This window comes from Seriola dumerili, unplaced genomic scaffold (assembly GCF_002260705.1).
Source record: "Seriola dumerili isolate Sdu_G_001 unplaced genomic scaffold, Sdu_1.0 BDQW01000321.1, whole genome shotgun sequence".
Taxonomy (NCBI): Eukaryota; Metazoa; Chordata; class Actinopteri; order Carangiformes; family Carangidae; genus Seriola; species Seriola dumerili.
The window spans coordinates 253,013-272,163 of NW_019174576.1; the positions used below are offsets into that span (position 1 = coordinate 253,013).

Genomic DNA, 19,151 nt, shown 5'->3' on the forward strand with positions numbered 1-19,151 from the left:
CTTAAAAAAGAAACACGTTGTCTGTTGTGGTTGCAGAGTTTACCGTATCGCGGAGCTCTAGACTAGGCACATGGTTCGTTTTGTGGATTACCATTTTTTCCCATTCGTCTTTTTTCTTTTTACCAACATGTAAGCCGGAAAGAAACGCTCGACAGAGTCGAGCTCTCTGCTTCATTCAGCACAAATCAGCAGAAGAGAATCCCAGTCATCTTGCTGACCCAATCAGGAACTGCGGAGATGGTTTGACCAAACCTAACTGTCACGGATGAGTGTGTCGAGGACCGATGTTGCCGAGGCGACGCTACAACGTGGTCACTGTCAAACGTTAGTAGCCGCGCAAGCACCGGAGCTAATTGCTTAGCAAACTGCCAGCCACTGTCTACTGCAGCTGACTTTACCACCACAACCGGTCTGTGGACAATTCACAATATTACGTTAATGTTTCTATAAATCGATATCAGTGGTTACTCATCACTACACCGTACACACAGATATGTAAACAGCGAATAATTACTCAGATAAAATAGAGGTACTATTAGGCAACATGTTATCTGTTTACTAACATAATGGTGTATTGACAGCAGTACTGTTTTTCATCACATACTTTCTGTGCTATTTGCTTCTCAAGCATCCCATATGGTGAGCATTGAAAGAACAAGTCGTGTACATTAAGGCCAGAAGATGTACCATAAACTTTACTATATAGGATCATTAAACACGTCGACTACACGGATCCACTACGAGCGAGCCTGATGCTGTTCTGTTTGTCATGTGACCATCGCTCTAATGCATCCGTAGCGACTCTCCCGCCTTGCAAAAAACTGATGGAGCTTGCTTCGGTCCTGCGACGCGCTAACACTTGAAACCTCCTACTTTACACGTATGTTCACCGCTAGTACCTTGAACTGCAACCATCTAGGAGGGAGGTAGTCAACCCAGCATATGCCCGCAGAGATCAGAACTTATGGTTTTGAGCCTATTAGGCTGAAGTGTGTCATGAGGAAAGTTCGTTCGCGAACATAAGAGAAATTATATTTATGTGGGTTTATTTTTTCCTGGAGACATTTTGACATGTGACCAGATGTAAAAATAAAATGAAAGATGGCTGAATTGGCATTTAGCTTGCTTTCAGGGTCTGGTAGTTTCTGGTAATGAAAGCAAGTGCACGCTTATATCTTAGACAAGGACAAGAGAAAAAGTGTACGAAAAAGAAGCTGAAACACGTGCAGGAGTGACATTTCAAAAGAGGAGACAGAAATGATGGAGACTGTTCAAAGTGGAATGTTGCACCTATTCCAACATCGTTGTTAATGTAATTAAACCCTTGATACAGAGATCTTGCTTATATTGCTGCTAAGACTCCTTTTACACACACGTCAATCCGTGCTCTTGACTACACTCTGCTCCGGCTAAAAGAATTTTTGGCCGTGAACCGTAGTTAGCCGCACGACTTGTTGGTCACTAACTGCTGAGCAGACCTTTACCTACACTATATATTACTTTACATTTAACCAACATAGGATATTCACAGTTGAGATTCCTAGATCTGTAGCGCCGAATCTAGACAGAAATGCTTTCTAATCACTCACTGCTTAAATTCTGTAATCCATCAGTCTGCATTTATTTTCTATTCATGACTGCTTTCTTTCCTCTGCACAGTTCTTGATTATACAATCTGAAGTAGTCCAGTTCAGTCATAGCCTGCCAGTGATGAAGCTCGCAATGACCCTCGATCATGCCTCTTCCGGGAGATGATGGTCACCTGCACCTCATTCCTGTCGTTTAATAAAAACCCCACATTTTTTCGATATATGCTGAATAGTAACGTATAAATATCATAATCTCCAAAATATAAAATTGCATATTGAATTAACTACTTCTGAACAGCTCAGTGTGTTTTCCATTCAATCTACTTTCATTCCCATTTTTTAATTTGAGTTGGATAAGCTGGACGAAGTTGAAAATAAATCGTAATAATTTTGTACACTTGGCTGAAAAATTGATGTTAGTTGATCAAATAAATATGAAGACATAAAACATCATGATCTGCACTGGTAAAAAAAAATCCAATTTTACAGAAGAGAAAGACATTTTTCTAAAACAGTATTTTATTATTTTTTCCACCAAAAGTGCTACAAAAGTTATTATAAAGTTAATGTCCATTACTAACAACCTTAAAAAGATTTTTCTCTGTAATTTTTAGGGTCAAATCTTATTACGTTTTACATTTAGTGACTTCTTACATTCAAACTTTTGTAATTCTGGAGGCAAATGTAGCAAACTTTTTTTCATTACATCAAACATTCAAACTTCAACAAAATAAGGTTTAGAGTACTGGAATGTATCCAAGCATGTACTGGAAGGAAAGTTAGACTGAACCGTGCAAAGATGCTGCTAACATGGTTAGCTGTCACAACTGTTACATTAGTCTTATAGGCTAATTGCATACAACCAACATCCATTGGCAAATATACATGTGAGGAGTAACTTGTAATGTTATTGTAATTAAAGTTAGCGTGTGTGCTAACTTTAAACTGTAAAACCACAGTGTAAAACGTATTCTAACACTAAGACTGATGATAAATAACGGCTCCTGGACTTTTTGCACCTTCCCTCCATCACTATTGACGGCTTGCAATAGCTTCCAGTCAACCTGTCAGACTGTTGCACTGTCCTCACTTAGCTATGAAGTATTATTTTACATTTCTACCTATAATTTCTACTTGTTACTAAATAAGATTTATCCACCTCTCTATTATGCAAACTTTATGTGACAGTGACCTGTACCTTCATTCACAATTGTATTTTATTTTTAATTTGTCAGTTAGTTAATTGTAAAATGAACACATTATTTAATCATCCATTCATAATATTCTTTGTACATGTCTCCAGTTATGTAAATGTTGTGAAATTAATGCCGTTTTAACGGTGAAATTAAGTTTTTTATGAAGCTTTGCTTTGTTGATGGTTTTTATGGAGCTGTGTTCTAAATGAATTTTAACAGTAGCAGCAGCAAAGTATAGAAATAACTACACATTGAAGTTTTTCCTGAATTTGTAATTAATCACTTTCTATGTTGGCTTTAATCAACAACAAACATGATAGAAATGTTTAAATGTGGCTGTCCTTCCACCATCCTTGCTGTGTCCATCCTGGGAAAGCCAACACACCAACATTGGTAACCAGGCATTTAGGTCACCATGATGTCAGGTGACATCAGGTGACACAAACACCACTCCAAATGCAACAAATAAAATATAATAATTATAAATAATGTCAATTAAAAGTTATAAATGCAGATAGAAAAGTTGTCCTCCTGTCTTCTCTTACCTCTTCCTCCACAGTCTTTCACCAACAATCACAGTTGACACACCTGCAATGTGAGTGAGGTCAGTGTCAATCTTTATGGGTGGCCACACTTGCTGCAGATGTATGATGTTGGTATGTCAGTTTTTCTCCAGGCAAGTGGCACCCTCTCTGCCACAGCAGTTGGGGCCGCCTTCCTCTTCCTGTAGGCCCTGGTCCTTGGTACAGTAGTTTCAGGCAGAGAGGTGCACTAGACAGAAGAGGGGAGGGGCGCTGAGTGGAGGAGACGACCAGCACTGGATTGAGGTGCCAGGCTGCTCCTCCGGGACATTGAAGTTTATCCTTGTTCCCACCTGTACCAAGACAGACCCTTTGCTGAGATGGGAGAGTGTGCTGGCCAGCACCTGGAACACACAGACAAACAGGACGTTTAGGATTTTCAGCTTTCATGAAAAGATAAATCACAGAATCACCAACACAGCTTATTGACAAACTTTCCACAATTCAATCAAAGAGCTGATGTTGGTTGAGCCATTACCTCGGCGGCTACACTGTCTCTAATGGCCACAAATAATCCCTTGAGAACAAATGACCACCAAGTCACTCAAAGTCGCTCGAATGACGTGGCCACCGGGTGAGACAGCAGAGCTGGTTGCATATGACCTCCACAAGGCGGGCTAACACTGGCCCAGTTTGCAGGGCCTGCAGTTCAGTCCAAGAGGACAGCTGAAAATAAAATCAGAGGAGCAGTGTGTGTTAATATAGATCTGATATTCATTAGAGGAAACTGATATTGAAGTGAATCACTCTGGAGACTCTCCTTCCCAGGACAGGGTGTTCTTCCCCGTCGCTGCCTCTCCTGTATCTGGGAGGGAAGACAACTCGCTATTTGTCCTGCTCTGTCTGGCAGGTGTTGTCGGGAGCTTGAATACCTGGCACTGGCTTGACAAAAAAGGTTTTGATCAAAAATGAATTTCATGTGCATCAAATGATAATACAGCAATTACTTTAATCACACGCTATGAGACACACCACATGTACCTGGGATGAACTGGTTAAGGTTGGAAACCGCAAGGGCTGACCCGCCCTTGTCAGTCTACCAGTCTCCTGATGTACAGCTGCACACCACTGTGGGTCCTGAGTGCAGCTGAGGTGGCGCCTCTGTGTTCTCCATACGTCCTGGATGTGAGAGAATCCAGCAAAGGACATCACAGGCGACGTGGAGATCCTGGATGAGAAGGACGTTCTCCTGCCCATGTGTCCTTCCCTCCAACAATTGGAGCCTCCCCTCCTCCCAGGAGATCCTCAGGATCACCTTGGCAACAGTCAGGCTGAGCATCATGCGATTCCCCTCCAGGTAGGACCGCCGCTATGCCTCAATGAAAGGCAGGCACCTCCGGGGTCCACCTCGAAGATGCAGCGTCGTCAATCCAGCCACCATCTTGGAAAGCCAACATACCAACATTTGTAACCCGCAGCTGTTTCAGAAGCAAGCACCAGCGAGCTTCTTTGTCACCTGGAGGAGGAGAGAGACAGAAAGGTTTCAAATGTTAATATCACAGCATGGTGTGAAAGCAGCTGTAAGAACATGTACTCTGCCGGAATTAAACCTCATCCTAGAGAAAGTCCCTGGTGGGAGGCACCCGTTGGAAAAGATACTAGAGATTGGCTGTTGGACAGATCAATCAGTTGCACATACAATGCATTTAGAAAGTACTCACCTTTACATTAATACATTAAATTATTATTACATTATTTTGCAATCTGAAAACTTGTTAAATTCATTCATCAGTGAACAATGCCAGCAAGATGGCTGTTAATGCTAGCAAGCTGGCCCCCCCACTTGTTATTTTGCAGTCTTGTAATGAAATCATCAAATTCATTCATCAATGACCAATGCTGTTATCATCATTATCATTTATTGCAGCTATACACATCATGTTAGCAATGTCATCATTATTTTCACAAGTATTGTCTGGTTGTCACAGCTGCTAATGCCAGCTAGCCCCCCCACTTGTTATTTAGCAATCTTGTGAAATCATTAAATTCATACATGAAAAATGACAGCAAGCTAGCCCGCCCATGTCACCTTCTGTTCTCCTTGTTTTCACCAAGACAAAAAAAAAAAGCTAATGCTAGCTGCTAATGCTAGCAAGCTACCCCCACCCCCTTTGTGTTCTGTTTGCCCCTTTTCACCAATAAAGACCAAAAAGAAAAAATGCTAATGCTAATGCTAGCTGCTAATGCTAGCATGCTAGCCCCCCACCCCCTTTGTTTTCTGTTTGTCCCTTTTTCACCAATAAAGACAAAAAAAGCTAATGCTAGCTGCTTAATGCTAGCAAGCTAGCCCCCACCCCCTTTGTTTCTGTGTTGTCCCTTTTCACCTATTAAGACACAAAAAAAAGCTAATGCTAATGCTAGCTGCTAATGCTAGCAAGCTAGCCCCCACCCCTTTCTGTTCTGTCCCTTTTCACCAATAAAGACAAAAAATGCTAATGCTAATGCTAGCTGCTAATGCTAGCAAGCTAGCCCCCACCCCCTTTGTGTTTCTGTTTGTCCCTTTTCACCAATAAAGGACAAAAACCAAAAAATCTAATGCTAATGCTAGCTGCTAACGCTAGCAAGCTACCCCCCACCCCCTCTGTTCTCTTTGTCACTGTTTTACCAATAAAGATTTAAAAAAAAAAAGAAAAAAAGCTAATGCTAATGCTAATGCTAGCTGCTAATGCTAACGGAACGCGGCTAGCTCGCGACCCCCAGTGCCGGCTTGCGCCCAGCAGACAGAGCTACGGCGCTGCCGCGACCCCCATGCGCCTTGCGCCCAGCAGACAGAGCTAGCGCCGGCGGCTAGCTCGACCCCCATGCGCCTTCGCCCAGCAGACAGAGCTAGCGCCCCGGGGCTAGCTCGGACCCCCAGTGCCGGCTTGCGCCCAGCAGACAGGCTAGCCGCCGGCGCTAGCTCGCGACCCCCAGTGCCGGCCTTGCGCCCAGCAGACAGAGCTAGCCGCCCGGCGGCTAGCTCGCGACCCCCCAGTGCCGGCCTTGCGCCCAGCAGACAGAGCTAGCCGCCCGCGGCTAGCTCGCGACCCCCCAGTGCCGGCCTTGCGCCCAGCAGACAGAGCTAGCCGCCGGCGGCAGCTCGCGACCCCCAGTGCCGCCTTGCGCCCAGCAGACAGAGCTAGCCGCCCGGCGGCTAGCTCGCGACCCCCAGTGCCGGCCTTGCGCCCAGCAGACAGAAGCTAGCCGCCCGGCGGCTAGCTCGCGACCCCCAGTGCCGGCCTTGTCTAAACGAACGTAGCCCCCGACTTAGCCCCCGACTTAGCCCCCGACTTAGCCCCCGACTTAGCCCCCGACTTTAGCCCCCGACTTAGCCCCCGACTTAGCCCCGACTAGCCCCCGACTTAGCCCCCGACTTAGCCCCCGACTTAGCCCCCGACTTTAGCCCCGACTTAGTCCCCCGACTTAGCCCCGACTTAGCCCCCGACTTAGCCCCCGACTTAGAATTGGCTCAAAGATTTTTGAGCTTATAAAGTCATGTTTACAAATAATTCTATTTGTAGTTGGAAATCAACCTGTTTAAACCTGGAAAATAAATCTGAATGAAAAATTCAACTTTGTGCATGTGAAAACAAATTGTGCTTGTGGCAAAGACATTTGTATTTGTTAAGACAGTGTGAATCAAAACTTTTTCAACCTCAACACTCATCATTTGTTGAGTTTTGATTCAGACTTTCAACAAATACAAATCTCTTTGACACAAGTGCAATTGTTTCACATACGCAAACTTGAAATTTCTCACCCCATTTATTTTACAGGTTTACAAAAGGTGTGATTTACAACTACAAACATTGAATTATTTGTGAACATCACTTTACAAGCTCAAAATCATTTTGACCCTAATTTGAGCCTGGATACATGTAGTACAGTCAACAACAGTTTTGGTTTTAAAACATCTGCTCACTTAATACACAAAAGCACTTTGTGTCTTACATCGCCACTGGTTATTTGTTCGCTTTTATCACAAAGTCTTGATTTTCTTTTAACAGATGCAAAACTTGTTCAGTGTATTATTGAGGGTAATTTCGTGCAAGGGTAATTTGCAACACATTACAATAGACCTGCATTGTAAACTAGAGTGAAATCCATCAGTATTTTGTGGTTGTTTTTACAGTTGTGTAGCTTTTGGCAGTAAAGTCATTAAGCAGTTATTGAGTAGTTCCTCATTACGTCACAATGAGTTCCTTCACAACAAACCATAGACAGCAAGCTTCCCAACAAGTATTTTAATTATAATATTCAAGCCACATATAAATAATCACATTGTTTTCTGATGCATTAGCGATTATGATGACAAAGAAAAATAAATCTTAACAGAATCATTTTAACATTTTGTAGTTTATATCATGTGCATGACTTACCATTTCTTGCTTTCGAGAGACTGCAAAGGTGTGGTTCCAGCCTGAGGTGGATTCTGCCATCCCTATGAAAACACAAAAGGAAAAATAAGGACTTGTAAAGCAGCTCCTCTTGACTATGAATTTTTTTTGAAGCATTCAAAAAAGGACTTCAGAACATAAATAAATCAATCATCCATTTAAACCTTATTTAGCATGTACTGTAATAAAAACAAGATTAATTTTTTTTATATATATATACACACATACATACATATATATACATACATACATACATACATATACACATATACATACATACACACACACACACACACACACAGTGTTGAGGCAACACAAAGACACTGGAAGAGTTAGAGCTTCTGTCAATGTCTGAACACATGCAAAGCACAAAACTAAAATTTGGTGCTCAAAATTCAAAAGTGTGTGACACTGAGGTAACAAGTAGAATTTAAATTCAGGTGTAAAAATAGGATCTGAATACTAATTGTAACCTCCATACACTTGCAGATTTATGAAGGCAAGGGGATACTGCAGGACACGTGCAGGCTATAGCAGCATGAGGAAGGGATGATGACATCACAAAAGCAGACTCAGAAAATAAGGTTTATTTCACTTACAAGTTTTCACTTACAAGATATTTGGCTTGGTGTAGTATCAAATTAACGTATTCATAAGAAATAAAAAAGTGAATGCTGCAATACTTAAATATAAATAGATTAAAAAAACAAAACAATGGAAACGATACTACACAACCATATACAAAAGTGTTCTAGAATAACAAAACTCCAGCTGGGCAAGCTGTGCAAAAGGTATTGATTAAGGGATGTGCAAAATATCACAGTATAGACAATATCTGTTATGTGCAGGGATAATACCTCAAGGTGTTGATGTAATGTGGTTGTTGATTGATGAGGCCAGATGCAGAAGGAAAGGCAGGTGCTGGTCCATCATTGGTGATGATTAGACTGGAATTCTGGTCCTGATAAAGACAAACATGTGATAGAACAATTCATTTAGATCATACAAGTTCTTTACATTCAAACAGGTCTGTGTTGTGTATGTATGTATGTATATATAAAATTGTGAGGATAGATATGAATATGCAAAAGTAAATGGTTTGTCAGTCGTTGCACCGATTATACTTTTAGCTAAAAAGCCAACAATGATGTAGCTCACCGGGCTAACAGGAAAGTTGCGAGCTCGGCATCAAACCGCATCTCTTTACTCTCAGGAGCCGTCTCCGGCGGTGGAAAACCACATCGAGAGTTACTCGTGTTGCTTCTTTTCTTCGCCGTTGAACGTGGTTTCTTGTCGGGAGCGGTCCTGCGGGATAAAGATACAGATCGCCTTTTAGGAGGTTCAGCCATTCCTGTTTCTGAAATGCTAACTTATAGCGCTGCCGGAAGTTGTTCTTCTTCGTGGGACTGAGGGAAGACTTGACCCGCCGCTGATTCACACAGCGTCTAGTGTCACAAAGTGGTATTACAACAGGGGACAGGTCGGGGCTGGCTGGTTACCGTGCTCATTTCAGTAGATAACTGAAACACAATAGATGGAGATCATGACATCATCACTGTGGCTGCTTCGCACACTGTTGATAGTGTTAACTCATTATTTGAACATTTTAAACTAAAGTTCTGGCCAGATCTTATATTGAACCTTTACAGCACAACCACCAAAGCTGGCATTTAAAACTAAAGCTACATGTATTTTGCCCACATTGCAAACCAACTTAGTTTTGACACTTAAGTTAAAACAAAAACATTGAGCTTAACTGATATTGACACATTTGATGCATTAAAACATTTTGATTTGCTTTGACAGTATATAAATCTATGCTTGGAATATAAAATACAATCATGCTTTCCCCCTTATACTTACATTCAATTTGTAACTTACGAACGTTTGTATTTGCCCATTTTGCATTCAGGCCAGTAGATGTTGCACTGTTCACATGAAGCATCAAGATATAAACCCTTTGTGGAACCACTTTGCTGAGAAAGAAAAACCTCAGACGCTGTGGGACTCACATCCAGTACCAGGCGGTTGATTTCTGCAAGTAAAGAAGACATAACAGCCCGGGAAATTTCACTCACCGAGTATTTCACTTACTGGTCGTGGACTGCTCACAGAGCCAGGTTTCAGTTGCAGCCATGTTGGTTTCTATATACAAAGAAATCATGGTGTATTGTCCTCCCAGTCACCATATGTTGGCAGTCTTTATGTTACGACACAGCTAGGAGAAAAGGGAAATAACATAAAACCAGATGTTATTCGTAAATCAAATGTATTGCATAATCCGGAGGCTAAATAAGGAAACAAAAACACAAACAAGGTGAGAGGATAACTAAAGTAGGGGAACAGAAGCCAACAAAGAGCCCAACTGTGCGATTCTAACCAACCCCAAAACACAAGCAGCACATCTGTTCCTAATGTGTCCAACAGTCTGTTTCTAAGGGTGTGATGCACAATCAGAATTTTAAACCTAGCCCAGTCCCCAACAATCAACACCAGCATCTGAAACCAAATCACAAATTACACATTAATGTTCACAAAGGCGGTACAGAGGCGAGCTGCCTATCATGTCAGCCGCCACTAATGATGTGCGGGCCGGGCTCTTAAACTCTCTTCCTCTGATGCTCAAACGGCAACAGCTGTGGCGAGGACTGACAGGGTCATTGCTGCACCAGTAGGAGAAGCCGTGGAGTCGGAGGCTCCTCCTCTCTGCTCCGACAGGGACAGGTAATCCATCAGTTAGTGTTAAAAATGCCGGAGCTTTGTGCAGCAACAGGCTGTAATAACAAGAACAACTGTAGAGAGTCTTTGCTCTGCACGGCCGCCTACACCTGCTACCGGACCGCAGCAGGCTCCTGGATACAAGGTAAGAAGTCGCTGCTAACACAGTTAGCATTCATAATTCGAGTTAAACGTTATATTTTAGGTATAAAATAATCTTAGTAGCTAATTGCATATATGTCCACATTTGGTAAATATCACATATATGAGGAGAAACCTTGTAATATTAGCTGAAGTTCCTGTGTGTAAGCTAACTGTGTGGTGTAACCGCTTGTATTAAAACCATAGACCGAGTGAAAACATGTTATAACGTGTTTTAAAATGAGTTCTGCAAAGCGAAGGTGACGTCACCGACCATAGTGTTAACAGAGACAGCGGGTTGTCAATGTCGGTAAGTCACGGTCACTAAACGATCCCGTTATTACAGTGAACTTGTCGCCCTGTCTGGCCACGCGCTGACTCTAAAGAGCAAGAGCAGCGGACGTGTGTGTCGTGATTTGTTCATATCATCAGTTTGGTTCAGTGTTATGTCGGCTAGTTTCAGCTCTAGTTCATTTCATTATTGATGACAGGAGTCAAACACATCTGTTGGAATGATTCTCTCTGTCAGCATACTTCCAAACCGACCCATCAACTGAGAGCTGAGAACCATCATGACATGTGCACCTGCACAATGACACCAAACTGAGTATTAGTTTCTATTCTATTGTTATTTAATGTAAAACGGTTCAGCACTCTTTTTTACAACTAAGCTGAAGGAATAATGTATTTTCAGATATCTGTGATCATCTAATCAGAGTGCTGTTTCTTTTGTCTTTTTCTCTGTACTCTACAATATGATATTGATATGATTTCTCTCTATTGTTATGTTTTTTTCCATCCAGTCAAGTTCTGGATCTTTGGGGACACCTACAACCTCTTGCAGCAATGATGGAGGCCCTGCATCACCCCCACCTGCAGTGTCCACACATGAAGATCTTCTCTTCCCAAACATAGACACAGTGTATTATATGATAATATAGTATTTTTTTAATGTAACACTTGTAGCCATAACATTGTTCAGTCTTAACAGCTATGCTCTTCCTTGCTCCCCACACCCTCACTGTCTTATTACACTCTCTGCCCCATATCAGACATACAATTAGATGACTTTTGGACTCCACTGTAGCTGTAACAAATTATCAATATTTTAAAACATTAGAGTCTGTATTTCATAGTCCTCAGCCATTATAGTTAATATCAGTGTGCTGTTCCAACATCATCACTTATTTAGAGGGAGATTGTTACTGGAGCAAATAAATATACTGTCTCACACATTAGGACTCATGATGAATAATGATTATACATGTTACCAAAAATTCTGTTGCACTGTTGATTCAACTACTTCTTTTTATAAAGCAAAGTTACATATGACAGTGAAATCCAGCTTTAACTTCATCCACAACTATTTTTTTTATTTTAAATAGTTAGTTGATTGTAAATTGTACACTACAATATTTAATTAATCCATTTATTATTCTTTTATACATGTTTCCAGTTTTGTAAATTGTTTAAATTAATGTAGTTTATAATGCTCAATAAAGTTATTTAAGAAGCTCTTGCTTTAACTTTGTTGATGGTTTTTATAGAACACATCTAGTATGAATTTTCACAAGAGTAACATGTACAGCATTGTGTGACTATTTCTATGTTAGCTTTAATCAACAACATAAATACTAGAAATGTTTAAATGTTGCTGTCCGACAACACTGATAATGAAGGATCAAAAAACATGCTGATAACAGGTAAATACTTTCACCTGTGGAGGTGGTGACAGTGCTAGAGATGATCCATCACCTAATCACCATTTAATATTTATAAATTCTGTTCTTAAAAGTGTTGCTACCATCGCCTGTCAACAACAGTAGAAATAAAGTTGCAGGTAAGAAACTGAACCTGTGAATACTGAAGACAGAATAATAAACTTATCAGCAGTTAGTCTGTCATTTCATCAGAGGAAGATGAACTGGGAATGGTTTTTCTAGCATCATCATCACAGCACATTTGAGAACTAAGGATGTCCATGCAGTCTCCCTTCTCCACAACCAGATGAATGGAAACAAATGGGCTGCTCTGTACATGAGGTCCTCCTTCTGTTGGCACAGATCACTCAGTTTTCACAGTGTGGAAACCTTTCAAATGACAATAAAAGACAAACACTTGAGTTAAGATGCGGTGGATCACAGTTAATCACAAATATCTATCAGCTGTCAGGATAGGTGCATGAATGTCTGCTTCAGCTGAGGACTTGTTTGAGTATTAAATGAACAATCTTCTATATGACAAATATTTGTCTACACATTTTGTATATGTCACGTTATCTTAAATTGAACTATCATGACGTCTTGATTGACAATACATTAACTAACATTAACGCTGCACATTACACCAACGCAGATCACTTAAACTGGGTCACATGTGCGACAAAACACAAACCAAACGTCGTTAGATTAACGTCGATTAAATGTACATTTTTATTGGGCTTTGACTGAACACCTCCACGAGCTAATCCAGGTTGACACAGGTTATCAGCCCAGCGGGGCCAGGTACCGTTAGCATAGCGATCGCTAAATTATCAGCTAACGCTAGCACTAGCTGGCTAGCTTGGTTAGCAAGGTGCATCTTCACCTGAACTGTGATTATTAACAGGGATGCTAATTTTGGCTAGCAAAGAAATAGGCTTAAAACAAAATGTACTTACCGCAAAAAATTGAACCGCCGACTCCTCTGAGTGTCTTTAAGAACAACTGAACGCAGAACGAGACATTTTCAGGCAAACATGTTGGAGCTAACTTTGACGAACTGAAAACACAAACACATCGCTCTGACCTCATATCCGGATTAAAAGGCAGGTCCCCCCCTGAGTGTCAATCACGCGGTAGCCACGCCCTGAAGCCACTCTGCTTTAACCTCTATTTTTTTTTTTTTTTTTTTAAATGGGACCATAATTTTAAAAAATGAACATCATATTGTATTGAATAAAACTTCAATCTAGCGATTCAGATTCATAAACAAATAACAAATCAAATTTGAAAATACGTGTTGAGTAGGATTGTGCTGCTGGGTGTCGGCACTCCTCACTGCTACTCGGTCTTCTGTTACCTGGATTATTTTATAGCTGCCAAATTCTTATTCTGAGCGAATATTCTGAGTTGTAGGGTGTTAATGGAGAACTGGAATAGTAGGAAAGGTCGGACGGAATCTGTTTGGTCACCTAAGAGAAGTTAAGTGAATTTATAAAAAAAAAATGCGGATAAACAAATGTCATTAAATATGTATGTTTATACTGCGTCATTAACGTGTGTTAAAGTGAAAAGATAACCGCGATTAGTGCGCTAGCCATAACAGCATTTTTTTCAGTGTAGAAGTAGCTAATTTTACTGTGTGTTGCTAGTATGTGTTAATGTTGTCAGCTGGTTTAAAGCTTAAACGAACTCGGCAATGAGAGGTAAATGAGTGAAGTGAATGAATAAGGTGACTGAGAAAACTGTCTTGTACACACTTGTAATAAACATCACAATCCAATATTCTGAAACTACAAAAACACAACACTCTTATGTACAAGTTCATTTGTCTGTCCGAGACACACACACACTGAGCAAGGGAGAGAGAGATAAGCCAGAGCTAACTGCTAAGCTAAAGTAACAATCAGTTCTAAACAGCATGTAAACAAATGCTGAATCAGTGAAACTCGCTATAAGCAGCAGAGAGCTGTGGGTGCTAGAGCAGAACTGGTAAGTTTAAATGTACAGCAGGTAGTTAGTCACTGTAATGAAGAAAACAACATTAACTGTGTTCACATAGAGCAGCAATAAACTCTACCGGTAACAGAAACTCCAGAGACTGGCGATGAGACACTACAGTGACGTCAGCACGTAAACGGTCACTCACTGCTGGTAATGAAAGGTAATGTACTCTGAGTAAACGTGTTACTGCGCTACATTTTTAAAAGGGGAAGAGGAGGGGTAAAACATCTTATATGGGGATGATAATAATAACATATGATAAAAGTATTAAACAACATCTTTAGGCTGTTATTTCTTTCCCCCAGATGCTCCAAGGATCCAGCTGATTACTGGCAGTTTGAAGGTGGATTTTTCTTTATCTGCTACGTTGCACCGTCACTTCTGGTAAAGATTCATTGACCTTTGTGGTATGTTTTGATTTTACTTATTAATACACTGTATAGTTGGGATTCTGACATAAAAGATAGTATCATGTTTGTCCACATATGTTGTCAGAACTATATGGAGAATATTGTGGAAAACAAGATAAAACTGAATTGGAAGATACAAGCTAAAAAACATCAGACCACAACCCCCTCAGCTCCACAGCCCCCCTCTTTCAGAGGTGACATCATGAACTCCTCATTATAGTAATGGAGAAATGCCAGTTTTAGTTTTTCAAATCATCCTGGGAGCTCTGAAGAACTATTTGGTTGATATTGTAAATTTACATTTGAATATATTAAATAAAAGTGTTATAAAGTCAATAGTGGTGTGTATGTTATTTGTCATTAAGTTTCCAACCCCACTTTAGTTGAAAGACTACATACAGAGACTTATAATTTAATTTGCATTTCTTCAGTATATTATATTTTATGAGAAATGTAAGAAAATTGATCTGAATCTGAATCACTAAATATTGTATTTAGATTGTGCTTCTTCAGGTTTTTAACATTACTTTACATACCTAAAGATTAAATGTTAACACAAATACTGCAAATTGAAGTTTGAGATGATTTTAATCTGTTTTCTAATCATGAAAAAGAAATTGTTGGAAACCTGGGTACTTAGTTCCACTCCTCCCATCACTGCTACAGCCCTGGAGACAGAGTCTGTGGTCAGTGAGTGACAGTGTGTTTGGACACTGTGAGGATTCACTGTTTTTCAGCTGCTTTCAGTTCCAGCATTTCTTCAATTATTCAAATGACCGTATCTCTGACTATCTTCACATCTACTGGTCACAACTATTTCCCTCAGGAACATCTCTGTCACTCGCCCTGGAACAGAAGGACAGCTGACGTAAACTCCCCGGAGCTATTCAGCTCTTGACCTGTAAACTGTAGGCATTTTGTTCAGAGTTGACATGACACAGGGGGGAAGGTTAAACGTACAAGAGGAAAATAATTCAAATTTTGACCATCAATGAAAAGGTTACAGAGTTTTGAAAGAATACACTGACATGTCCATGCTTGATTGAGCTTGATTTTTTTTTATTACACTACAGATATTAAAACACCTTTTCGTAGTTACAGATTTGACATATATGCTACATATATATACATAAATGCTCTTTTATTTTAAGTCTAAAATAGGGAACAAAATTGTCACTTTTTACAATGTAAATTCTCAGACATGAGACATGTATTGTGGTTATGCACAATCTTAACTGTTTCATACATTGTGAATCTTTCAAGGTGTAAATATTGAGCAAAAAAAGAAGAAGAATGCCGTCTGCTCCGCCCCATATCAGCTACAGTCATTCATGATTATCTCAATATCACTGACCTTTCTTTCAGCATCTGAGTGCAGACTGACTCCACAAGCTCACAGAGGGCAGTACATCATCATTTACACACACCTGGGCCACATATACAGTATATAACATATATGTGAAATATATAAAACACTCTGAGGCATGAGCACTACATTTCCCAGCTTTGCTCACTCACTCACTCACTCACTTACTTAAACCTGTTGGTATGCTGCTTTAACTGGGAACTTGTGAAACCCTCATGACGAGCATTCTTTGGATATTATTGCTGACTGGTTATGATGTGGGTTGTCATGAAGTGCAGCCTCAGAGATGTTTAATTGTCACTGAGAAGTAAGAGGATATGAGGAAAACGTTTTCAAATGTGGGTATAAATCGCACTGAATGAGGCTGAGACTAAACTAGCGTGACATCCAAGTGTTAACATGTGTCTGCTGACGGGGGGTTTTCAGGGAAAACACACTGCCTATGGTTCTCATAGCTACAGTGATTTATCCACCCTTTAACTCATCTTCCCAGGGTGAATTCTTCAGCCTCTGTTCTTCTGAATCACCTCTGTCATTTCACATTATAATTAGGCTCTTACTCATTCGTCTACATTGTTAATTACTCATTGACAGACCAGACTTTTAAAAAACGACTTTTAACAGGTAAGTAGCTTGCACCTGGTTCCACAGTGTCAAATCATTACCACTCACTCAGGTGTCACTGTGTTAATTTAGACAGGAGATCATCCCTCACAGCACATCTCTCTGTGTGGCTTCAGACACAGAACATTTTGACTCATCGACTCATTTCTGTTCCTACAGTGAATCAGTCTTTCTGGATTGTGCAGGTCAGTTGATTCACTGGAAACCACTGGCAGTCCTAGACTGCAGCCGGCCAAACAGCCATGGTGAACATGGTGCCTCATGCATGTTTCATGAAGGACTAGGACTGTGACAATGGGTTTATCAGTGAAAACAGCAGCTGCACGCTGCAGCCAAAGATTATGCTGATGAGAGAGATGAGAGTGAACCAACACAGTAAAGTTGAGGGCACTAAAACCAAAACAATGAGCTGAAAGACACTAAAACCCTCCACAGAGCTGAGGGGAAATGCAGAGCTGGGTAGTAATTGTCTGTGGGTTCAATCAACACCTTTTGCATTACACATACTCATTCGATCCATCGTTGTTATAAACATAATTATTAGAGTATCATTCAATATTCAAGCTTTAGTCATGAGAGGGGAGGTGTCAGGATTAACTGATGTTTTGGCCACTTGCAGAACAACCTTTAAACACAACTCTGACATATTATCATCATTATCACCGTATAAAGTCCTTGGAACAAACCTGTTAGGAAACTGTTGCATAATTACACATCATGCAATCATGGAGCAACACTGGCATTCTTTTCAATGTGTTTCTGGTCATCTGATGGATGTCTGCCCAATATTCAGACTTCCTTTTAACTCTTTTTTTGGCATCCACCAACCCTTGTGGGATTTATCTGGCCCTTTAACCGCTAACAAACAGGCAGATAAAGTTAGCAAATAGCTTGTGAACACAGCTAACTTTGTCCTTTGGTGCGGGGGCAGGTAGCATACAGTGGCTATTTAGCTAAAAACAGTTGCCTGCTGCAGCTGGAAACAATAATGAGAGTGGTGAGAACAAACACAGTAAAGTTGTGGGACGTGATTATCAAAACAATGATTGATTGCAGAGCTGGGTGATGATTATCTGACAACTTATATGACAACTTTCACATTGGTTATAGTCATTTGGTCCATTGTTAATACGGAAATATTGATTAGTGCAGCTTTAATTATCAAGTCTAAACAACAAGCAACAAATTTGACACGACGACAAGTATTATCCAAGAAGAGAGAATGAGAGGGAGGATGACAGGTAAGCGACAGAGGAGCAGAACAGGTGCGAAGCTCTTGCTGCTGCTCGGCCACAGTTAACACCTGAAGCAAAACGCCTCCATGCCCTTTTGCCTTACCAGCCACACGGTGCTGCAAGTGAACACGGGCTTAAGAAATTCGCTGCAAATGGCCTGCTATCTGAGAGGTTTTGCTTCATCTCAGTAACACTGAAATTAGAGGAACGGTGCCCTGATTTATGTGGAAAAGTTAAGGGGGGGTGGGGGCACATTCCAAGACCGCTGTAGGCAGGAAGTTTTGGAATCTCCATGGAAATTAAGGCAAAACACAGAGCTCCACTGTTATTTTTCCAAGTATTTCACGCAGGCTTTTAGAGCAAAATATGCTCAAAAGCCTCCAAAAGGGGGACAGATGATTTGTTACCAATTGTCCCCTCTGTTGCTGCCAGACACACTGATTTACTTACATTAGGATACAAACAGTGCATGACTTTAAAAGTGCAATAACCGTTAAGGCGAGATGAATTGAAGTAGCGTAAATTGTCCCAAACATAAAGACAGAATGTGAAGAATGTTCATTATTACACGATCCTACAGTTTACTGACCATGTCAAACAAACAATGAAACTTCATTATCTCGGAGCGAGCTCGCTTCGTTGACATCTGTTCTTGATCCACTATGACTGATGGTTTGGTTACGTGAGAACCGCTCACAGTTACTGGGAGTCAAAGTGGTGAAATCATGGTAATAAATGCAACAATCCTGACAACAATCACAGTAATTCCTGCAAGAGTCCAGATGTTTGTGGAATGCACACACGTACTTAGGAGTGAATTTTTCTTTTTCTTTTTTTTTTCATCCTCTCTGGATGATGACGACTTTAGGACACTTGAGCGTCCCTGGGAATGAGTCTCCCTCTGCTAAGTTGTTCCTCCTGGAGTCAAGTAATCATAACCTTTCACCTTCAGAACCCCTTAACATCCCTGATGGTGTGGTGGGGGCTCTTGTCTCTCTTGTACTGTCAATAGAAGCAGGATGAAATATCCAAAACGTGATCTATCTGAGCACAATTCACAGACCCCAGTGTGCTACACGTGTCCCACCTAAATAAAAGGCACGGAGATTGACTATGGCAGCTTCTCTGAGCTGAGAAAAGTGGCACTCGGCTTCAACAAGTGAAGGCAGCGGGAGGAAAATGTGTGGCATCTATGGAATGCCATCCGCAGC

At 40.8% G+C, this 19,151-nt stretch overlaps 1 long non-coding RNA gene across 1 annotated transcript in view; it reads right to left on the reverse strand.

Annotated features, from left to right (window-relative positions):
* Positions 1-8,640, reverse strand: part of LOC111231894 — an 11,178-nt gene extending 2,538 nt beyond the window's left edge. The window contains exons 1-2 of the long non-coding RNA XR_002665523.1: positions 8,600-8,640; positions 7,725-7,786 (exon numbers count right to left, since the gene is read on the reverse strand). This is a non-coding gene — a long non-coding RNA (uncharacterized LOC111231894). The remainder of the gene's footprint in view (positions 1-7,724; positions 7,787-8,599) is intronic.
* Positions 8,641-19,151: the final 10,511 nt, after the last annotated feature.